This window comes from Macrobrachium nipponense, chromosome 25, assembly GCF_015104395.2.
Source record: "Macrobrachium nipponense isolate FS-2020 chromosome 25, ASM1510439v2, whole genome shotgun sequence".
NCBI lineage: Eukaryota > Metazoa > Arthropoda > Malacostraca > Decapoda > Palaemonidae > Macrobrachium > Macrobrachium nipponense.
The window spans coordinates 62,083,897-62,109,868 of NC_087214.1; positions in this window are offsets into that span (position 1 = coordinate 62,083,897).

The following is a 25,972-nucleotide window of genomic DNA, read 5'->3' on the forward strand; positions in this document are numbered from 1 at the left end:
ACATGTCGGAGGAATGACATATTCTTCGTGATTTGAATATTTATTTAGCCTTTTTTGGGGCGATTTGAGATTCCCGTTTTCGTAATCGTCTCACGGGCGAGGTCTGCTACTCATCGTGATGTTTCTCTCTTTTTATTTATTTGTCTCGTGCTATATATAATTTACCGCTTTTCAAAGGGCATGATTATCTGTCTTTTCTACGTGATTTGGCTAAACCAATATATATCCTTAGGGTTTCAAATGAGCTAATATTGTAAAAGGAAAAAAATCAATGAGAAAATCAATGGATATTATGCCTGTGAGTTAAGATCGCCTATTTTATATAATAATAATAATAATAATAATAATAATAATAATAATAATAATAATAATAATAATAATAATATATGAACAACAGATAGAAATAAAATGAATATGAGACCAAGTGCATGAAGGCATGAAGGAATCAAATGATATCAATAATAATGAAGATAATAATTAATGAATAACAGGTAGAGTCGAAATCAAAATGAGAGACCAAGTATATACGAAGGAACATTGTAGAAAAAGAGAGCGATCAATCAATCAGTCGATCTATTAAAAAAAAAATCAGATTTTGGAAGCGATGTTATTGTTGTTTTTGACTGAGCTGGCCTTTATGCTAGCACAGGCTCTTGCTCATAGAGCAGCCCGTGATATTACGATCATTATTATTAAAAAATAGATGTCCCAGGATACCTGGACCAGGTGGACCAGGACCGTCCCGGCCCGAAAGACCCGATCGGGATATAATGAATTTGTGATATACCCGCTGGTCTGGCGTTGGTGTTACGTCACTGGGGGAGGGGGAGGTTTTGGGTGGGGGTGGGGGGGGGTTGTGGGCAGGTTCTGAGTCGGGAAGAGGGGTTTGGGGAAGGGGGTTTGGGGGAAGGTAATGTTACCTGTTCTGTCCTCTCTGTGGGGTTAGTTTTCGACCTACCTTATTTCCCACGCCTATACAAGATAATTTTCCTTCCAACCCCTCCCCTTCCCCTCCAATACCCCCTCCCCTTTCCCTCCACGCCCTATCACCCCCCCACCCCCACACGTCCTTCACACACACACACAGCACACACACACACACATATGCGTAAACAGGCTCTCAGCACTACACGGCTACACTTATACAACCTTAGACTGTCTCAGACTCAAGCTTAGCGTATAAGATTGTAATCAAACAGATACTACAGGTTTACAGTTATTTTACGAACCTGTAACTCTCACAAGCTTATTTTACGAACCTGTAATTCTCACAGGCTTAATTTACGAGCCTGTAATTCTCAAAAGCTTATTTTACGAGTCTGTAACTCTCATAAGCTTATTTTACGAACCTGTGACTCTCAAAAGCTTATTTTACAAACCTTTAACTCTCACAAGCTTATTTTATGAACCTGTAACTCTCACAAGCTTATTTTACGTGCCTGTAACTCTCACAAGCTTATTTTACGAACGTGTAACTCTCACAAGCTTATTTTACGAGCCTGTGACTCTCACAAGTTTATTTTACGAACCTGTGACTCTCAAAAGCTTATTTTACAAACCTTTAACTCTCACAAGCTTATTTTATGAACCTGTAACTCTCACAAGCTTATTTTACGTGCCTGTAACTCTCACAAGCTTATTTTACGAACCTGTAACTCTCACAAGCTTAATTTACGAGCCTGTAATTCTCAAAAGCTTAATTTACGAAACTGGAACTCTAAAAAGCTTAATTTACGAACCTGTAACTCTCACAAGCTTATTTTACGAACCTGTACTCTCACAAGCTTAATTTTCGAACCTGTAACTCTCACAAGCTTATTTTACGAACCTGTAACTCTCACAAGCTTATTTTACGAACCTGTAACTCGCACAAGCTTATTTTACGAGCCTGTAACTCTCACAAGCTTATTTTACGAACCTGTAAATCTCACCAGCTTAATTTACGAACCTCTAATTCTCACCATCTTAATTTACGAGCCTTTAAATCTCACAAGCTTATCTTACGAACCTGTAACTCTCACAAGCTTAATTTATGAACCTCTAATTCTCACAAGCTTAATTTACGAGCCTGTAACTCCCTCAAGCTTAATTTACGAACCTGTAACTCTCTCAAGTTTATTTTACGAACCTCTAATTCTCACAAGCTTAATTTACGAGCCTGTAACTGTCTCAAGCTAATTTACGAGCCTGTAACTCTCTCAAGCTTAATTTACGAGCCTGTAACTCTCACAAGCTTAATTTACGAGCCTGTAACTCTCACAAGCTTATCTTACGAACATGTAACTCTCACAAGCTTATCTTACGAGCCTGTAACTCTCACAAGCTTAATTTACGAACCTGTAATTCTCACAAGCTTAATTTACGAGCCTGTAATTCTCACAAGCTTAATTTATGAACATGTAATTCTCACAAGCTTAATTTAAGAGCCTGTAAAGCCTGTAATTCTCAAAAGCTTATTTAACGAACCTGTAACTAGCCTGTACTTCTCACAAGCTTATTTTACAAGCCTGTAATTCTCATAAGCTTAATTTACGAGCCTGTAATTCTCACAAGCTTAATTTACGAGCCTGTAATTCCCACAAGCTTTATTTATGACCCTGTAACTCTTACAAGCTTATTTTACGAACCTGTAACTCTCACAAGCTTATTTTACGAACCTGTAATTCTCACAAGCTTAATTTACGAGCCTGTAATTTTCACAAGCTTATTTTACGAGCCTTTAATTCTCATAAGCTTAATTTACGAGCCCGTAATACTCACAAGCTTAATTTACGAGCCTGTAAGTCTCACAAGCTTTATTTACGACTCTGTTACTCTCACAAGCTTATTTTACGAACCTGTAACTCTCACAAGCTTAATTTACGAGCATGTAATTCTCACAAGCTTAATTTGCGAGCATGCTCGTAAATTAAACTTGTGAGAGTTACAGGTTCGTAAAATAAGCTTGTGAGAGTTACAGGTTCGTAAAATAAGCTTCTGAAAGTTACAGGTTCGTAAATAAAGGTTGTGAGAATTTCATGCTCGTAAATTAAGCTTTTGAGAATTACAGGCTCGTAAAATAAGCTTGTGAGAATTACAGGCTCGTAAATTAAGCTTGTGAGAATTATAGGTTCGTAAAATAAGCTTGTGAGAATTACAGGCTCGTAAATTAAGCTTGTGAGAATTATAGGTTCGTAAAATAAGCTTGTGAGAATTACAGGCTCGTAAAATAAGCTTGTGAGAATTACAGGCTCGTAAATTAAGCTTGTGAGAATTATAGGTTTGTAAATTAAGCTTGTGAGAATTACAGGCTCGTAAATTAAACTTGTAAATTACGAGGCTGTAACTCTCTCAAGCTTAATCTATGAGCATGTAATTCTCGCAAGCTTAATTTACGAGCCCGTAACTCTCACAAGCTTAATCTATGAGCCCGTAACTCTAACAATCTTAATTTACGAGCCTGTAATTCTCACAAGCTTAATTTACGAGCCTGTAATTCTCACAAGCTTAATTTACGACCTTGTAATTCTCACAAGCTTAATTTACGACCTTGTAATTCTCACAAGCTTATGCTTTTTGCGAGCATGGCACGCCCAAACCACCTCTACAACAAGCGACCATGCCTGTATGTTCACACCCTCACAAGCCTGTATATATACTTGTTAAGTTGACGATTTTACGACCTTAATCTGTTGTAAGCTTTTTAGGCTTAACACAAGCTCACGCTCCAACTACCTACCTGCTCGCTTGTCCTCCGTTAAGCTTGTCAAGAGGTCAGTTGATTTATATATCTGATATTTTTCATGAATGATCGGTGATGTTGAAATAGATCGTCTGATGTCCGCGTATAAATACGCCAATCCTTCAGTTAATTCTTTTGATGATGATGGAATCTTCCTTAGATTAGTGACGCTGATAATTCTATTTATTTATCGTTATTCAAGATGAGATCAATTGGGAAGAATCGTTATTTATAACAGGAGAGAAAGAGGTCGAAAGTATCATTATAATTCAACAAGGGATAGACAAGGTAGGACATCACCAACAATTGTAGACATATATGACTTAAAGAGAGAGAGAGAGAGAGAGAGAGAGAGAGAGAATCAAGACATCAGACATAAAAGTAAAATTATACGACCTCGAGAGAGAGAGAGAGAGAGAGAGAGAGAGAGAGAGAGAGAGAGAGAGAAAACACGAATTACATACTGCATCAGACGACGAAGGTTCCTCATATTCCAACAGTCCGTCTGCCTGCCTGTCTGGGAATCTCTCTCTCTCTCTCTCTCTCTCTCTCTCTCTCTCTCTCTCTCTCTTTCTGTGCCTTACCTTACCCGTCCAACAAGAAGACGAAGGGGGGCGTACCTAGCAACTCAGAAGTTTACGCAATTTGAATCTGACACCTCCAGACTTTGAGGCCCTTGGACAAGATTGCCTTCGTTGTATCGCCTCGTCACTCACTTTTATTTGCTTTTATGTTTTTTTTTCTGTCTGCCTTCATATCTTAAAACCTACTTAGGGTAGAGGGTTGCAAATTAGTACGTTGATCATCCATCTTCCAATCATCACACATACCAAATTGCAGCCCTCTAGCCTCAGTATTTTTCTTTTTATTTAAGGTTAAAGTGCCATAGGACAGGCCACTACCGGGCCGTGGTTAATGTTTCATGGGCCGTGGCTCATACATAATTATACCGAGACCTATCTCCAAATTCCCAAAGCATATAAAATGGATTCAGTAAGAATAAAACCTCTCTCTCTCTCTCTCTCTCTCTCTCTCTCTCTCTCTCTCTCTCTCCCAAAGCATACCAATGGATTCCATAAAAATAAAGCTCTCTCTCTCTCTCTCTCTCTCTCTCTCTCTCTCTCTCTCTCTCTCTCTCGTTTCAGTAAAGACAGAAGAGAATTGAATTATTGCAAAATTATTTAACTGCCAAAGAAAAAAAATATACATTAGCAATATGCGCCAGTTCCGTAATGCAATTAATTAATAACCTCTAGATTAACGGGACGGTAATTGCTTCGATGACCATTGTCACTGCGACGCCAGGTTACTTTTCATAATTAATCTGGCGATCAGGTGGACACATATTATTATATATATACGCATACACATAAAAGCACGAATATAATATTATATTATCCTCTCAAATTACTCGGTAATGTCTGCTCTCTCTTGGTAGGACGTGTGGATATCAATTCATTGTTTTTATTTCATTTTAATATAATATATATATATACTATATATATATATATAATATAATGATTATTATATTATATCATATATATATCTATATATATCTATAAGTTTTTTTTTTTTTTTTTTTTTTTTGTTTTTTTTTTTTTTTTTTTTTGTAAAAGAAAACTAGCCGACGATCAACGTACCAATTTGCAGCACTCTAGCCTCAGTCGTTTTTGAGATCTGAGGGCTAAGTTTAGCCTTAAATAAGATAAAACTTTTGAGGCTAGAGGGCTGCAACTTATGAACCTCGACAAAAAATAAAAAAAAGATAAAGATGGAGAAGTCGGCTGAGATTGAGTAGAATCGAAAGAAATGCAATAAAAAAATAAATAAATAAAAATAAAAATAAATAAATAAATAACCAAAAGAAATCACACATGAGGTTATAAGTGAACCATACGCACGATATTCAAATGAGAATGAATGATGACATCAAGATGGACTTTAGTCGCAACATAAGCATTAGATAATAACTTTTTATTATTCAAACGTATAGCTACAAGCTCTACCGTAGACACTGACAGAGCATTACCGATGAATGCAGAGCTTGAGGCTTGTTATTATTCAAAAGTATAGCTTCAAGCTCTACTGTAGACACTGAAAGAGCATTACAAATGTATGCAGACCTTGAGAATTGAGACGTCTATCCAATCGTTCGTTTTCCCGAAAAGTTAAAAAGAAAAAAGTTTCACTTATGATGTTATAATTCAACTGACGGGTCATTCATTAAGAGGCCGATCCCTATAATCTCCAGCAATTATTAGAGACGATCTATTTGTATCACCGGAAGGGAATAATGATCTGTATTGTTCCCTAATGAATTAAGGCGCTGATCCTTTCGTCTGTAAATGTTTTACTACATTGTTAAGGAAATGATCCTTTCAAGTCTTGATACTGGATTGAGAGATCGAGCCATATTATTCCTTATTCCATATAGATTGATGTAGGAGGAGGATTTTGCGAAGAAGAAGGGAATACATTATACAATTAAGAAGAAGAAGACGAAGAAGAAGAAAGAGAATTCCTAAGTGTGCTGATTTATTAATCCGTCAGACCGGCCATATCCAGTGTACCCCCGACCCCCTCCGTATAGGGTTATATAGTGTCATCTGTCTACCTCACGCTGTGCACTGTAGGCGTCCCTTCGGCCCCTTCCTGCAATCCTTTCATTCCTTTTACTGCGCCTCCGTTCGTATTCTCTGCCTTCCGTCTTGCTATCCACCTTCTCTAACAATTACTTCTTTGTGCAGCTTTTTTTGAGGTCGTCCTCATGTTGCACCTTTCAGACCTTCCGTCTTTCAATTTTCCTTTCAGTTGGATGACCTCATAGGTCCTCAGTTCTACGAGGTTCATTTCGTTCTTATAGAATCTAGCGTCGCAGTGGCGATGGACATCGGTTTTTTGGGGGGTTTTCCCCCCCTTCACTTACGCCCCTTCACCCTCCGGAGGGGAAGGGTAAGGAGGTGAATACCTTAGATGTTGAAGGAGGAGGCGTTGGAGGAATACGTACTACTATAGGCTCGGATTTCTCCTGACGCCGTAACCGGTTTTTCGTACATTCTCTCTCTCTCTCTCTCTCTCTCTCTCTCTCTCTCTCTCTCTCTTTGCTCATTCATAGGAGATGGCGTCATTAGGGGAAGAAGAATCTCTCTCTCTCTCTCTCTATCTCTCTCTCTCTCTCTCTCTCTCGTGGACAAAAAATCACCGGTCACTGAGCGGGAATGAATGGGAAAATAATGGAATGAATGGACGGATAATGGAATGAATGAGAGAATCCAATGAGAATAGAAACAAAGAGAGAACTGGTAGAGGGTAGGGTTGGTTGGGGGTGGGGGAGGGGGTAGATAGTGGAGCTGGGCATGGGGTATTGTGTTGGGGGTGGGGGGGTATTAATTTGAATATGGACAAAGAGACAGGCCTCGTTCGTCCGTTCGCTAATGACAAAGGACAAGAAAGAAGAAGAAGAAGAAGCAGAAGGTTCCACTGTTAATCTAATCACTTTTGGGTGTGAAAATTCTGAACCCTTAATCCCTGCGAGCCGCCGCTAACCCCCCCCCGCCCTCCCCCTCCCCCCGCCCCATCTGCCCCTCTTAACCCCTGCCATACACACCCTTATATGCTTATCTCCCTCCCACCTCACTCCCCCTCCCCACAACGTTTTTGGTGATTTCGTAAATCAGGTCACTGTGGGACTTTTGTATGAGATGCTCTCTCTCTCTCTCTCTCTTCTCTCTCTCTCTCTCTCTCTCTCTCTATATAATATATAGTATATATATATATATATGGTATATATAATATTATATATATATTATATATATATATATATATATATATATATATATATATATATATATATATGTATCTGTATTTGTAGGCTCAGTGCATGGAATGAATTTTAGCGTATGTTGTGTGAAATATACAATTTATTATAATTATTATTCTTATTATTATCATATCATTATCATTATATTATTATTTTATTATTATTATTATTATTATTATATTATTATTATTATTATTATTATTATTATTATTATTATTATTCTAATGACTCGTTAGAAGAATCGAGAGACTCCTGTATAAAATCAATTCGGTAAATTCTGCCAATATTTACAACAAGACATGTTTGAAAGGTCTGCTGTTTGTTCTAGCATACACACATATTATTATTATTATTATTATTAATTATTATTATTATTATTATTATTATTATTATTATTAGCCTATCCAACGTGACAGCAGGAACTTCATCGGAGATTCCACCATTATAGTGACCTTTGTGGAAGCTATTCTTTATGATCCTTTGTATAAGCTCCTAGTAATAGGTAGCCGTGCCAGTCATTCAGCGAGTTGTCAACAACTTTTTTTTCAATTTTTTTTTTTGCAACCATTCAATCCATCACAGTTGCCGAGTAGCCCAGCAAATCCCTTACTTGTAGATTTCGACGGTTGGTACAGTTTGAAAAACTAGTCAGCGATAATTGGATAATATACTCCAGCTAGCTGTTATAATTAAGTATAATAAAGTGACTGGTGACAGCAGCGTCAGATTCTGAGAAAATAATAATAATAATAATAATAATAATAATAATAATAATAATAATAATAATAATAATAATAATAATTATATTATTATTATTATTATTATTATTATTATTATTATTATTATTATTATTTTTTTTTTTTTTTTTGCTCTATCACAGTCCTCCAATTCGACTGGGTGGTATTTATAGTGTGGGGTTCCGGTTGCATCCTGCCTCCTTAGGAGTCCATCACTTTTCTTACTATGTGTGCCGTTTCTAGGATCACACTCTTCTGCATGAGGCCCGGAGCTACTTCAGTCTCTAGTTTTTCCAGATTCCTTTTCAGGGATCTTGGGATCGTGCCTAGTCCCCGCCCCTATGATTATGGGTACGATTTCCACTGGCATATCCCATATCCTTCTTATTTCTATTTTTATTTCAGATCTTGATACTTATCAATTTGCTCCCATCTCTTTTCCTGTTTCAACTCTGGTGTCCCATGGTATTGCGACATCATGAGTGATACTTTCTTCTTGACTTTGTCAATCAACGTCACGTCTGGTCTGTTTGCACGTATCACCCTATCCGTTCTGATACCATAGTCCCAGAGGATCTTTGCCTGATCGTTTTTCTATCACTCCTTCAGGTTGGTGCTCGTACCACTTATTACTGCAAGGTAGCTGATGTTTCTTGCACAGGCTCCAGTGGAGGGCTTTTGCCACTGAATCATGCCTCTTTTTGTACTGGTTCTGTGCAAGTGCCGGGCATTCACTTGCTATGTGGTTTATGGTTTCATTTTTCGTATTGCACTTCCTACATATGGGAGGAGATGTTATTTCCGTCTATCATACTTTGAACATATCTGGTTCTTAGGGCCTGATCTTGTGCCGCTGTTATCATTCCTTCAGTTTCCTTCTTTAGCTCTCCCCTCTGTAGCCATTGCCAATTGTCATCGCTGGCTAGTTCTTTAGTCTGTCTCATGTATTGTCCGTGCATTGGTTTGTTGTGCCAGTCCTCTGTTCTTTCTGTCTTTCTCCTGTTCTCTGTATATTTCTGGTCTTCGTCTACTTTTATTAGTCCTTCTTCCCATGCACTCTTTAGCCACTCGTCTTCACTGGTTTTCAGATATTGCCCCAGTGCTCTGTTTTCGATGTTGACACAGTCCTCTATATTAGTAGTCCTCTCCCTCCTTCCTTTCGTGTTATGTATAGTCTGTCCGTATTTGCTCTTGGGTGTATGTTTGCTTTGTGTATTGTCATTTGCTTTCCTGGTTGGTTCTGATCCTATGCTGCGGAGTTCTGCCTTCGTCCATTCGACTATTCCTGCGCTGTATCTGATTACTGGCAACTGCCCAATGTGTTTATGGACTTTTATCATATTTATCCGGCGTTGAGTTTTGACTTGAGTATCGCCTTGAGTCTCTGCATATATTCTTTCCTGATCGTGTCCTTCATCTCTTGGTGTTTTATATCTCCTCCTTCCATTATTCCCAGGTATTTGTATCCTGTCTCATCTATGTGTTTGATGTTGACTCCCATCTGGTAGCTTTATCCCTTCAGTTCTCGTTACTTTGCCTTTTTGTATGTTGACTAAGGCGCATTTTTCTATTCCAAACTCCATCCTGATGTCCCCAGATACAATCCTTACAGTCTGGATGTCGTCCATGAACATCAGATGGTTGATTTTGTTGCCTCTTTTCTTGAGTTGGTACCCTTATTATTATTATTATTATTATTATTAATTATTATTATTATTATTATTATTATTATTATTATTATTATTATTTTTTCTTTTCAGCACAAGGTCATATTCACGGAATATACAAAGAGGAGACAATAACATACAGTCTAGATACATAAGATAACAAGATAAAAAAAAAAGGATTAATCTCATTGTACTGAGAATATCCAAAATTAAACCAGGGCTGTCATTCCAGTTCAGTACCTCAGGCGGCGCACTGCAGGCGCGACGTAAGGTTCCTTGCAGCGTCCCTTCGAAGGCTCCTAGCTGCAACCCCTTTCATTCTCTTTACTGTACCTTCGTTCATATTCTTTTGATCGCATCTTACTGCCACAGCTGTGGACTAAATTTTATATTCAAGCTCCAGTTTTGATATATATATATATATATATATATATATATATATATATATATATATATACAATAATATATATATATGTATATATATATATATATACATATATATATATATCTATATATATATATATATATATATATATATATATGTTATATATTACTTTTGAGAAATCCCAGGAATCCTATTACTGAAAAATTAGATAAATAACATCCTTGATTAGTTACATTGTTGACTTGAGAATCTTGAATTCTGACAATTCATTACATTCTGAAATATAATGTTGCATTGTATGTTCGCGTTGCTAAAAATATATATATATATATTTTTAGCCACGTGAACATACAGTGCAAACATTATATTTTCGAATGTAATGGATTATTGTCAGAATTCGGAGACGCTCAAATCAACAAAAGTGTGGTGACGTTCACTGCAACGAATGATTTGTTTTATACCTAATGATTAATATATATATATATATATATATATATATATATATATATATATATATATATATATATATATATATATATATATATATATATATATATATATATATATATATATATATATATATATATATATATATATATATATATATATATACAGATGTATAGTTTGTGGATATTGGCATGCTAATACACCCCTTTTGATGGAAATTGCCACGTCGTTTAATCTGTAATAGAAAATAATCAATTCCGCTACACTTCCTATCTTTTTTTTTCTTATTTCAACTTCACTTTCATTTATCTTTCTTTCTTTCTTCTCTCTTCCTCGCCTCTTTCTTTATCCACCTTCTTCTCCCCTTACCCACCCCACCCCAATAAATCTTTAATGAACGTAAGTATGGATTAATATATTCCTCTACCATTCTTGTCTTATTTTTTCTCCACTTATATTTTCATCATATCTTTCTTTCTTACCTCCTCCTTATCCACCTTGTTCTCACCCCCCCCCCCCCCCCTCCCCCCCGGCCCTTTCCAACACTCCTTCCCCACACACCCCCCCCCCTTCTTCGCCCTCCCCCCCCCCCCCGTCCCTCCCTCTTGCCCGAAACTACGATACTACAACCCCCACAGAGCAAGGCGGATGTGGTGTTGCCAAACAATGAGCAACGAATAGACTTTGATTCATCTTTTTTTTCTTCTTCTTCTTTTTTACGATACCGTTACTCCACCTTTTACTATTTCATTCATGAAGTTCGCAATGCGTCGCGGTAGTGATTTAGAAGTTGGGAAGCTCTCTCTCTCTCTCTCTCTCTCTCTCTCTCTCTCTCTCTCTCGTGGGTAATGACAAGGAAGTGTAGCTTTAACCAAAAACAACTTCAAGAATCGCATATTGTTCATATTATTATTATTATTATTATTATTATTATTATTATTACTTATTATTATTATTATTATTATACTATTATTATTATTATTATTATTCCATCAGCTGCAGTTTAAGCAACAATGAAAAAACCATTATTAGAAAAATTGAGAATAACCTCTACAAGATTAATGCAGCTGATGTAACTATAACCTTTAATAACACATGTTTAAAAGAGGGGCTTACTTCCTGCCTATTATTATTATTATTATTATTATTATTATTATTATTATTATTATTATTCCGGAAACTGTTCGGTTCCCCTTTTCAATCTGAGATATTTGTCTTTTCATTTCAAGACTTGTACTATTATTATTATTATTATTATTATTATTATTATTATTATTATTATTATTATTATTATTATTATTACTGTAAAAGAAGGCCAGAAAATTACTGCGTATAACGTGTTTACCTATAAATATTTACATTTTATTAGAAGTAAACACGTTATACTCAGTAATTATGTGGGTTTCTTCTTCAGTCTTCAGAAGAAAACTGAAAGAATGTTTTCTTTGGTTCAATGTTATAATTATTATCATTATTAATACATCTAAACAGAAAAATGGTTTGAAATCAATAGTTAATCCATTTTTTCCATTGTGTTATGGGGACAGAGGAGAAGACCAAGCAAGTACTCTGCACAGGTTTCATCCATGATTTTTAAACATTGAAGCATGAATGTTGCAGTGACCCTTGTATTTTTTTTCTTATGGGGGGGGGGTGTCTTAGGAATCACTAAATAAAAGGAAAAATCTTAGTGTACGATGTATGTGTATGTTACTGTCTGTTCAATGTACATTCCCTGTATATGGTCTTGAGCTATAAATAAGATTTATTACTATTATATATTATTATCATTTTGCTCTTTTTTTTTTTGCCCTGGGCTGAAAATAAAATTTTTTATTATTATTATTATTAACTATGATTATGATTATGAGTTATGGATTTTATTTATATTATTCAAATAAACCTCATAATCACATGAGTTAATTAATAAATCAATGGAATTGGAAAGGTAATCCACAATAATATGTCCAATCTTGTTATTTAAAATACAAAGCAGAAAGCTGTCGAAGACCTGCACGGTCCTCCTTGTCAAGGAGGACCGTGCATGCAGGTCTTCGAAAGCTTTCTGCTTTGTATTTTAAATAACAAGATCGGACATATTATTGTGGATTTACTTTCCCATTATTATTATTATTATTATTATTATTATTATTATTATTATTATTATTATTATTATTATTATTATTATTTATTATTATTGTATTATTATTATTATTATTTCACGGCTGTGCATTGACCCCTGCCTTTGAGTATGCCTGTCTAGTCCACCATATAACTTTTTAAATTCTATGGACTGACTGAAATGAAAGTTTTGTGGAGGGATAAGCTATTGGTCTAGGAAGACTAGAAATGGACGCAGATTCGGGCACAGCTGTTTGGATTTTATCGGTTGATCTATTTATCAATTTGAACAACTAGCTTTCGATGGACAACCTCGACCACAATTGTGTACATTAAACACTCTGAATTTGCTGTAAGACTTCGTGTAGCTACATGGACGTTTAAAAATAGCTTTCGTGTCAAATAAATTCCTCTCAGTGTGACTTCCATTGACGTTAGAAATGTTGTGAAAGCATTTCTTCTGAACTTGTAAGCTTTCGCTCACATGTAGACGGCTAAACGGATTCAAGGGTTAATAGATACCTATATATGTGGCATGAGTGTCTGAATTCTGAAAAGGATTGGTGATTCAACTCTTTGAACTCCTTCAGTTGGTCTGAAGAATAAAGTTTTCGAATCGTCCACACATTATTATTATTATTTATTATCATTGCAGTAGATGTTGATCCTCGTTGGACGGGTGGGTTACGATTCGGTAGTCGCGAGTTCGATATGTGTGGCATGAGTGTTTGAATTCTGAGAAGGAGAGGTGATTCAACTCTTTGAACTTAGTTGGTCTGAAGAATAGTTTTCGAATCGTGCAGACATTATTATTATTATTTATTATTTATTATTATTATTATATCAGCACATGTTGTTCCTCGTTGGACGAATGGATTACGTGCTCGCCTAACCGATTCGGTAGTCGCGAGATCGATTCTCCGCTCCGCTCTGCCAACATGGAATCAGAGGAATTTATTTCTGGCGATGAGCAACTCATTTCTCGATATGAATGTGGTTCGGATCCCACGATAGTAAGCTGTAGTAGGTCCCTTTGCTAGGTATAACCATTTGGTTCCTATAGATGGTTCACTTAAGGTAGATTCTTGGGTGAGCCCTATGCCTACGAGACGTTTGTTTGGCGGGCGCTGATTGGCTGGGAGCTGCCTACTACCTTCCGGTACCAGCCAATCGGCGGGCGCCAAACAAACGTCTCGTAAGCATTACGGCTCATCCAAGAATCTACCTTAAGTGAACCAGCTATAGTCACGTGAAGATATCTAATCCCTCGGGCCACGCCTGGGAGAAGAAGAGCTGTTTATGAGCTCGTTGGTCTGATTCAATTAAGATATACTTACTTTGACTTAGTAGATTATACAGTGTATGATGCTGTATGAAACTCTCAGCCGCGGCTAGGCGGTGGCCTGTGTTGTTGCAGATGCATGATCATGGCTAACATTAACCTTAAATAAAAAGAAAACTACTGTGGCTAGAGGGCCGCAATTTGGTATGTTTGATGACTGGAGGGTGGATGATCAACATACCAATTTGCAGTCCTCTGGATAGATAGATAGGTCGATAGATGGAGAGAGAGAGAGAGAGAGAGAGAGAGAGAGAGAGAGAGAGAGAGAGAGAGAAAGAAAAAAATAGCAGAAATAATGGCAAGAGTAGAGAGAAAAATGAGATAAAAAAACGAGGAGTGAAGAGACGGAAATGAGTCAAGAATTGATTGAAAGAAACCAAAGCTGTGATAGATAGATAGATAGATAGATAGATAGATAGATAGACAGACGGAGTGAGAGAGAGAGGAATAGAAGAAAATAGCAGAAATAATAGCAAGACAAGAGAGAAGAATGAGTTAAAAAAACATGAGAAGCGAAGAGACAGAAATCAGCAAAGAATTCATTGAAAGAAATCAGAGCAGTTACAAGGATTAGGATGTCTCAAAGACTTGTTAGTCCATCCGAGGAGACATCGTGTGCTCACTTATCTGTACTTTCTTTTAAACTCTTCCACACTGTTGCTGTTACAACTTCTTCTGGTGGCAGTTTATTCCACGTGTCACATATCTTGTATGTTAAGAAGTTCCCTCAATGGGATGTGTTGTATCTCTTCAATTCTAGTTCTATCCATTATTTCTTATCTAGTTTTCGTTTAATGTAAATAGGTTACTGTCTACTTTAGTTATGCCTTTTAGGATTTTAAATGTTTCTATTCATTGTCCTTGCAATCGTGGTGTTTCTAAGCCCTACATGTTCAGGCTCTCTAATCGTCTTCGGTAACTATTTGCCTGATGGATGGAATTAGCTTTGTGACTCTTGCTTGTACCGCTTCTAATCTATTTATGTCTTTTCTTAGTGTTGTTGACCAAAACTGTACTGCATATTCAAGATGACGTCTAACTATTGATGTGTATCCCACTAGTTTCTGTGCCTTCTTTTCTGGTAGATAAATAGATAGGTAATAGGTAGATAGGTCGATAGACGGAGAGAGAGAGAGAGAGAGAGAGAGAGAGATCACGTATCTCCTCCAGGGTCACGTAATGTGTAAAGATTCCTGACCATAACAGACCTGCGGCGCTAATTCGGGTGACATTTAAACACTGCTGCTGTAACCATAATAAAGAGAGGAAGTTGTTACAAATGAATCCCCTGAAAGATGGTTCTATATATTTAGTTTAGAGTCCACCATTGTTTTTATTTCTGGGTGAGGCTGCGAGCCCCATGGGGCTGGCTCTATCTCAAGACCTTTCTCCTGCGTGAGGCTAGCCAGCCTCCTGCCATTCTCACCCACGTCGACTATCGACATAAGTTGACTGAATACCAGGTACATAATCCATTACTCGCGCGAACAGAGGCATCGTGGGATATAATAGGGGCTTGTTCAAAGCCTTCTTCCTCTTTCCCTGGGAATCGATCCCGTGCACGCTCACCGATGAGCCAAGAAGCGTGAACATGAGTTTATTTAATGTAGCGAGGATGCATTTTTAAATCGACACTGGGAGTAGAAATAGAAGGATTATTCTCTCTCTCTCTCTCTCTCTCTCTCTCTCTCTCTCTCTCTCTCTCTCTCTCTCTCTCTCTCTCGTGTTCATAGATCCTGACATTTCAGATAAAAATGAATAAAGAAAAGGAGATATTCTCCTGAAATAAAAGTTCTGCAATATAATTAGGGTGTTAATATTTATGAAAATTCCCAAAGATGGCTGCGTGCGCTTTCCTCTGCGAATTTAGGCTTAATTTCCTTAAGAGAGAGAGAGAGAGAGAGAGAGAGAGAGAGAGAGAGAGAGAGAGAGAATACTCATAATTTTTCCCGTCCTGAAGGGAGATGGCGGATGTCAAAGTCAAAGATCGATAGCAAATGAAAATATTATTTTGCTGTCAATGAACACTGCCCACGAACATTCATGATAACTGACCCAACAACGCTAGCAATTCCAGCAAGAATGTGTTTGCATTAATGAAAATGCCATATGGAAAAAGTTGACAACTTAATGTGTGAATATAATATATATATATATATATATATATATATAATATACCTATATATATATATATATATACATATATAATTGTTGGCCGAGTCGGTACCATCACCGAAGTCCTGATTTCTCCTTTCGAATCCACGAGAGGACGAAATCCTTATCGACTAAAAAAAATTTCCCTTCGGTTAACGTACGCGAAAATATATTAATTCCAAGGTAGAGTGAATTGGATATTAAAGGACATTTATAGCTCAATCCATGTATACGAATCACGGCGATGCGATAAGAATTCATACGGCGTAGCGCTTGCCATCAAGCTCATGTTACAATAATCACTGACTTTTCTTAACTATAGCTCACGCTTGTATACATTTTTCCAGTAGGGTCGAATGGTAAGCGGTAGCCGGGAGCCTATCCACGAACGTAGCAAAAGTGAGCCAGGCGCTGTTGGAGAATGCAATAGATATATAACTGACCTTCAGAACTGGGTCGATGATTAAAAATTCATAAACATCACTCGCACCAAGGTCCTGACGCGTGTCTTTTTGGTAAACAAGGCGAGTGAGGTCACTTTCGTGCCACAACTGCCAAAATTTAAACGCTTGTGGGTTTGTATTATTATATATGTGTGATTATAATGACTGCAGCACGTGATTCATTTATCACTCATATCCACAGGTGAAAAATCAGAGGCAGGGTGTAGGCCTCCCCCTTATTTTTCCCCTCTGGATATGTGTGATATATTTATATGTATTTATTTGCATGGATATATAGTATATACTATGTATATGGATACATTTTACATATATATGTATATTAAACCACAAGTATCCGTTTGATATATCGAAATCACTAGTATAACTTATTAACTCTTGAACCCAATAGTAAATATAATAGTTGATTAGTGCTATCATCTGCGCTGGCCAGGGCTCGAACCCCTGTATGGTTTGGAAACAACGATGAACAGTGACTTTGACCACCTGGCCATCAAGAGAGTGATAAGTTGATATCAGCTCTTGCTCATTATGAATATTTCTAAAGTAGACATCTTTCATTGTAGGTCATTTGCAAGGCATAGTCACTTTAGTATTTGATTTTATATGTGGCTTAATGTTTGTGAATGATAAAGTCACATTTATATAAGCGACAAAAATTCTTGACAAAAATCTATACACATGCACACACACACAGGATTATATATAAAATTTATGACTCACATCGGGATCGAAACCCGGTCCCTAGATGAAGGGCCAGGGCGTTATCAATTTCGATTCGGCCCATCAGCGTGAATATAGTGGAATTAACGAAAACGTGGGCACTTGTTTCGCAATAATCCATTTCTGACTCACTTGGTTCGAATCCCGGTCTCTCAAATGAAAGAGACCGGGGTTCGAATCCAACAATCGAAAGGTGAAAGTTTCTTCATCTATTACCCGTTCGGGATTATAGGCTTACAGTGAGAAGGATAAAGTATAAATAAATAATAAAAAAACCACGACTAAGTCAAGAAGTTACGGAGTCATGACACCTACTGAAATCACATACTCTAACCTCTACGTCACAAAATCATGATTAATCAATGATATCTCTACTGTTTTATCTCCGCGTTTATACCTGACTGATTCCACCTGTTTGTCTCTCCGCCCCGACAACCAATAGCACAGTAACACAACCTCCATGAATACTGCATAAATAACAGCGTCTGGGGAATGAAATACCGCGACAGACGTATAGACAGAAATAATTGATGGGGGAGACAGTGCGTGCGTTTGGGCCAAGAGCTGAAGGCTCCCGGCTGAATTGGGTACCAAACGTCCGGATGCAACTTTGTTAGATGGTTACCCAGTCAGATCTCAGCCTGATGATGAGGTGATTTGTCCAGTGCGTGGTGAAGGCTGGGAGGTCGTGACAAGATTATATATATATATATATATATATATATATATATATATATATATAATATATATATATGATATGTGTGTGTGTGTGTGTGTATAGTGAAGGCTGGGAGGTCGAGACAACATATATATATATATATATATATATATATATATAATATATATATAAATATATATATATATATACATATATATATATATATATATATAGAGATATATTATATATATATATATATCATATATATCTTGTAGAATGTTTTGACCCCAGCAAGATGAGGATAGCTGGTCGAGGCCCTGTCACTCTCTCTCTCTCTCTCTCTCTCTCTCTATAGCTACGACCCACAACAATCGACTTAACAGTGAGGTATCTCGTTCTCCTGGTCCGTGTCTCGAGAACCGAAAAAGAGAAAGAGAGAGAGAGAGAGAGAGAGAGAGAGAGAGAATTAGATAATCCATCTATCGATCGAATATCTGGAGGTGTCTGGCGTCTTTATAATTTTTCACCTTCACATCGCTTCCTGTAGTGGTATCGACCTTCAGAAAAGTTTTTTTTATTTTTTCATTTTTTTATAATCTGTCTGGTTTTGGTGATTTCATTTATTGATCGGCAACAGTCTGTCTGGTGGCGTTGCACTTTTGATTGATATACTTATATACTTATACATACATTTGTTTGTTCTAACCTTTCCTTCCTTCGGACGTTTGAGTCACGCAGCGCCAGGCGTGAGAAATGGCTCAATCAATTCATTATGCTGGTTATAATCAAGGCATCACCCGTAACTTGCCCGCACACGGAGGATGTTTTACCTGATAGGCTTTTTTTTTTCTTTTTTTTTTTGGGGGGGCGGAGGTGAGGTTGAGGGGGGGCGTGTCCTCTCAGCAACCCCTTCCTCACCCTCTCCCCCACCCCCCTCCGGTGACCCACTTTTAGCAGCATTGCTTTAGGTCAAAGTATATGTTATGTCCTTTGCAATGATGGCGTTGCAAAGTCTTGGGTTTTAATGCCCTTGTTAAAAGGTGCATCCATTCACTAGTTCCAACAATAATAATAATAATAATAATATAATAATAATAATAATAATAATAATAATAATAATATTATTATTATTATTAATATTATATTATTATTATTATTATTATTATTATTATTATTATTATTATTATTATTATTATAATTATTATTATTATTATTACTCTACCAGTCATTTCTGTTGCTGACCAATGAGTCCTCCATTCAATATTACAAGGAACTCTCTCTCTCTCTCTCTCTCTCTCTCTCTCTCTCTCTCTCTCTCTCTCTCCTCTATATATATATATATATAATATATATATATATATATATATATATATATAATTATATAGTATATCTCTGTCTCTGTTCCCACCCCTCTTTCTCTCTCTCTCTCTCTCTCTCTCTCTCTCTCTCTCTCTCAGGGCAGCGGTAACGTGATGGTCCATCCGCAATTACATCCACCTTCTTTCATAGTCAGAACTTTCCTCACCCTAAAAAAATTTTTAAAAATAAAAAAATTAGTCTGCAATTTATTATTTTACTTAGCTCTACTTAAACGCTTCCATCCGCTCCTCCGCGCGATTTGGAAGTAACAAAGTAACACCGCCCTCCTTCCCTCCCTCTGTCGCGTTCTCTAGCTACTGTTACGTTTTGTTTCTGGAGGAAGGACGGTTGTGACTTTCCTTTGATTTATGATCGTCATTGTTCCTTAGATTAAGTTATCCTTTGTTCTTTTCATTCTGTTGTTCTCTGGCTGTGGTTATATTATTATAAGCACTCTGAGGGTGTCTGTCAGCCTGTTGTAAATTATTTTTATTATTATTATTATTTTATTTATTTGTTTTTATTTTTCTATCACAATCCTCCAATTCGACTGGGTCGTACTTATAGTGTGGGGCGGTTCCGGGTTGCATCCTGCCTCCTCAGGAGTCCATCACTTTTCTCACCTACGATGTCCCCTTCTTCCAGGATCACGCTCCTCTGCACGAGTCCTGGAACGACTTCGGCATCTACTAGTTTTTCCAGGTTCCTTTTCAGGGATCTTGGGATCGTGCCTCCAAGTGTCCCCATGATTATGGGTAACAATATCCTCTGGCATATCCCATATCCTTCTTATTTCTATTTTCAGGTCTTGATACTTATCCATTTTTTTTCCATTTCTCTTCAACTCTGGTGTCCCATGGTATTATTATTATTATTATTATTATTATTATTATTATTATTATTATTATTATTATTATTATTATTATTATTATCACTTCAATGAGTGATACTTTCTTCTTGGTTTTGTCAGTCAACGTCACGTCTGGTCTGTTATTATCATCATTATTATTATTATTATTATTACACCCTGATACATATAAAGTGGATGGAAGCAATAAGCTTACGTAGCACACCCTAGGCCACTCGAATAAATGGGATTCTCTTCTCGCCTCTGTGTTCCCGAGGTATTTAAACGAACTCACCGTGACTTAGGATAAAAAAAAGAAGGGGGGGGCCGTTAAAGGGGAGAGGGGGGGTTACATGAGAGTCATATTCAAAGTTAAAAGTAATAGTTTTTAATTTACGATATATCTTAAGAGTCAGGTTCGACCGTCAGTGAGGTATAATTTGATTAAAATGGTCACCACGTCCCAGCTATCCACCAAGCCCTCCCCTCCCCCTTTACCTCATTACCACCCCCTCTACCCCATACCTCTCCCCACCCACACCACACCCCCCCCCCCCGCCCCCCCACCCCCCGCATCCCCATAAACACACCCTGCGAGTAAGACTAATCTATCAATGAAAGTGATCAGCGGCCCTTATCGGTTTATCGCTATCGGGTAAACAAACACCCCCTCCCCCCCTCAATGAGGTCCCCCTCCCTAAAATAACTCCACCACCACCCCCTCCAACACTACTACTCCCTCATTACGCAGATATGGCCCTGGAGTCGTCGGTTATAGAGGGAGGGCTGATAGATAAAATTCCATTCAGTGATTGCGTCATGCGTCACGTCTTCAGAATAGCGCCAGGACTACGCTTTTCGTAGAGCCACGTGACTGGCTGAGGGCGGGGCGGGGGCGGGGGCGGGGGGGCGGGGAGGTCGACGTGATGGTGCTAAGAAGAAGAAGAAGAAGAGGAAGAGAGAGAGAGAGAGAGAGAGAGAAGAGAGAGAGATTCAAAGCCTGGAAACTTGTCAGTTGTGACAGATATTTTGATGAATAATTCAAGAAGAAGATGAAGAAGAAGAAGAAGAGAGAGAGAGAGAGAGAGAGAGAGAGAGAGAGAGAGAGAGAGAGAGAGAGAGAGAGCCTAAACAATTGTCACCTGTGTGACAGCTCGTAGATATGTGATGAGTAACCCTTGGGGAGTCTTTAGTGATTATTAATAGTCAGTGTGACATCCGAACCTTTAACATAATTCCAGCCACACATCCATCCCACTATAATAAGTCGAGGGATAAGTGACTCGATTCCATCTGGGACCGATCTTTTTGACGTTCCTGATTTGCTGTTGATAACCCAATGACAGGGCTGGAAACTTCTCAGTCTCTCTCGAGAGTTCACATAGGCAGGATGGAGTATGTTCCATCTCTCCTGAAGTATACGTCTTTCAGGAGAGGTGGAAAATACATCCTCCCTATGTGAACTCTCGAGACAGACTGAGGAGAGTTTCCAGCCGCCCTGTGATTGGCTTATCAACAGCCAATCAGGAGTGTCGCACCCAGGGCTGGAGAGAAAGTGAGAAAAAAAGGAAAAAAATTCATGTATAAAAAATAGGTTCTCTTTATATATATATATATATATATATATATATATATATATATATATATATATATATGAGCCATTATGTATGAACTGGTGGTCATTCGACTGCAGTAGGTCGCAGCCAGAGTCGGTTGAATTTCCAGTCAGTTTCTTTAGTTTGTGATATTGTCTGGTTTAGTTTGGAAATTGACCAATTCTCTCTCTCTCTCTCTCTCTCTCTCTCTCTCTCTCTCTCTCTCATCGAGCATAGCGGGCGGTGTTTATCAGTATTCACTGCTCATGTCCATTTAATTATTCGTGCGTGTTTGAAATGCGTTCAAAGTACATATATATATGCCCCCCCCAAAAAAAAAAGTGACAGACGTTGACCAGCGAGCCTAAAAAAAAAAAAAAAAAAAATAAAAAAAAAAAAAAATACCTCAATAAAAATATGTGAGCCTTTCCAGGATTTGATAATGAAGCCAATAGAGCAATAAATATTCTCGTGCATTTATAGCGTAAATGCTTAAATGGCCCATTCCGTTTGTGTGATAAAATTGGGTAAAAAAAGAATTGGGGAATTTTTGTTGGCGTCAATCCCCTACGGGTTGAGTGATGGGGGTCTGTGGAGGGAGAGAGAGGGGAGAATGGGGTTGTAGGGGGTAGGGGGCCGAGGGAGAGCGTTGAAATACATAGTCAAAAGGTGTCAAAGAGATTCCGATCCTCCTTGGGACCCTGATTGTTAATGTGACATTGAACTCGCAATTAACAGGAGGGAAAACTTCCGAAAAGCTCCTGTCTAATGGGACATCAGTGGCTGATGTCGAAATGGGGACCCTAGCATTGTTTGGTGCTCTTTGTCGCACAGTATACTACGTACGTACCTCCCGCTCCGGGCAAAGATGATGCGCTGTTGTGTATGTTTGTTATGTAACGTTGTCCGTCTTTCATGCTCCAAGCGCGTCACATGCGCATCATGTAACGTTTGGCTGTTGTGTGATGCCTTGGTCAGGTTAGGTTAGTTTTTAAAGTAAGCTAAGGTTAAGTCTGGTCTTGTGCGGGTGCACATAATTGAGTTCCACTGTCGCCTAGGGTAGGTTAGGTTAGGTTAGTTTAAAGTAAGCTAAGGTTAGTTTGGTCATATGCGGGTGCATGTAATTGAGTTCCACCGTCGCCTAGTAGTTAGTTAGTTAAAGTAAGTAAGGTAGTTTTTTGGTATATGCGGGTGCATGTAATTGAGTTCCACCGTCGCCTAGGTTAGGTTAGGTTAGTTTAAAGTAAGGTAAGGTTAGTTTGGTCATATGCGGGTGCATGTAATTGAGTTCCACCGTCGCCTAGGTTAGGTTAGGTTAGTCTAAGGTAAGGTAATGTTAGCTGGGTATTATGTGGATGCAACTAATGGGGTTTTAGGTAAGGTCATTTAGTTTGCTACATTGCTGATGCATATTATGGAAGTCCGCTGTCGCCTAGGTTAGGTCAGGTTAGGTAAATTTAAGTTAAGGTAAGGTTAGTTTGGCATAAAGTGAATGCACAGTATGGGTATCCAATGTCACCTAGGTCAGGTTAGGTTAGTTTAAGATACGGCGAGGTTAGTTTGGTTATATGTGGATGCATATAGTGGACATCCACTGTTGCTAGGTTAGGTTATGTAAGGTAAGGTTAGCTTGGTATATTATGGATACACATAATGTGAACCTAGGTTAGGTTGGCTCAGGTTGGGTTAGTTTGGTAGTTATAGTACCAAAGTTCCTATCTGCTGTATTTCTGTTCGCTATCTTTCCCAAGTTCCCGAACTGAAGTAGCTCCTTTACTGGCTGGGAAATCATTCTAGCATCATCAGTTAAACTAATAATTTGAGTGAATTCTAGTGTCTTATTCAGCCATATGTCAGTCCTCTAGTCCTCTGATTAAGATATATATATATATATATATATATATATATATATATATATATATATATATATATATATATTATATATATTATATATATATATTAATAGATATATATATATGTATATATATATATATCATATATATATATATATATATACATCACCCATTCCTTTGAAGAAGGTTAAATGTCTGAAGTGACGAAGGGTTACATATTTTAAGATAAAATGTCCTTCAGGCCCGTGAAGCTTTTTGAAGCCTTTTCTCTCTCTCTCTCTCTCGTCTCTCTCATTCGGATTGAGGACACCCGTGTTCTTTGGAGGCTCTTTTGAAATACCCCCCCCCCCCGTCAAGTGCGACTCAAGTGGGAGAGAGAGAGAGAGAGAGGAGAGAGAGAGAGAGAGAGAGGGAGAGAGAGAGAGAGAGAGAGAAATGGTTTCCCCTTAATCAGGCAGAATAACGGAGGAAGAGAAAAAGAGAGAGAGTGAATGAGAAAAGACTGGTTCAGATAAAATAAGAGAGAGAGAGAGAAGAATGGCCTAGCTTAGATAAAATAAGTGAGAGAGAAAGAGAGAAGGCCAAATTTAATAAAACGAAAGAGTGAGAGAGTAGGAAGAGAGCGAGAGAGAGAAATATTTCACAACTAATCTGAACTGTACAAATCAACATTGCGTCTGAAAATTAATGTACTCATAAATGTAATATATATAATATATATATATATATTTATATAATATATATATATATATATATATTATATATCTATATACATATATATATAAATTATATATATATACTATATATAATATATAATATATACTATATACTATATAGATATATATATATATATATATATATATTATATATATATATGTATATATTTCGAGCAGTATATTGATGTAGCCGTTATTCTTGAAAGTTTTCTGCACAGGGTTTTCATCTTCATTGACGCCCAAGATGGATTAGGCAGTAACTGATGTCTTAAGGGTCTTTCTGGAACCATCCCTGATTGACCTTGAGAGAGTGTCTTATTTGTAATAATGATAATGATATAATATACTAATAGAAAAAAACTATTATTATTTATTATTATTATTATTATTATTATTATTATTATTATTATTATTATTATTATTATTATATAAATTAATTGTATTTTTGATTGCATATATATATATTTAGCGATGGATTTTTATTACACAACAGTTTATCACGATGTCGTAAAAATTTCTTAGCAGATATTATTATTATTATTACTGAAGATGAACCTAGTACAAGGCTCGAAAGCTCTTATTATTAAAGACTTTATACGTACTTCACATGCGATATTATTGTGGACCTGCAATTATTATTATTATTATTATTATATTATTATTATTATTATTATTATCACTTCCTCCAAGGACAATAGCCCCAGTCAGTATTCTCCGTTGAGCAGCATCATATTGGATTACAGATCTGCCTTTGTACCTCGTCGTTGACAAAGCAAATAGGCAATATTCATCACAGTCAGCTCTGCTCTCTACCAAACCATAAGGCGATGGAGTCGGGTTGATCATTGGCTGAATTCTTTGGTTATTTTCTATTATAACGCTTATGGGTGTTGGAAGTTGGGGGTTGGGGAGATGAATGTGTAACCTCTTGCCCGTCATCATCCCCAATTACACCCCTCTACAGTCTGGTAATTACCTAAGCATCTCATTCAGTGCTTAGGCCAACAGAGATGGGATAGGCTTTATTTCGTAAATGTCTACATAGATCAATACACATGCATTTGTTGTGTGTACAGTTACTGTATATCCCACCGTTTATGTGTGTGTGTGTGTGTAATATATATGTGCGTGCTTGTGAGTGTGTTTGTGTGTGTGTATGTACGTGCGTGTGAGTGTTTATTTGTGTGTTTGTGTGTGTGTGTGTGTCTAAGCGCTCCATTTGCTGAATGAATAATATATATGGCGGGAGAGCGTTTCAAAATGTCTGTGGACTAAAATGACATTTATTAATTTAGTTTGACAACATTCCTTCCCTTTAGTCATCTCCCCTCTCTCTCTCTCTCTCTCTCTCTCTCTCTCTCTCTCT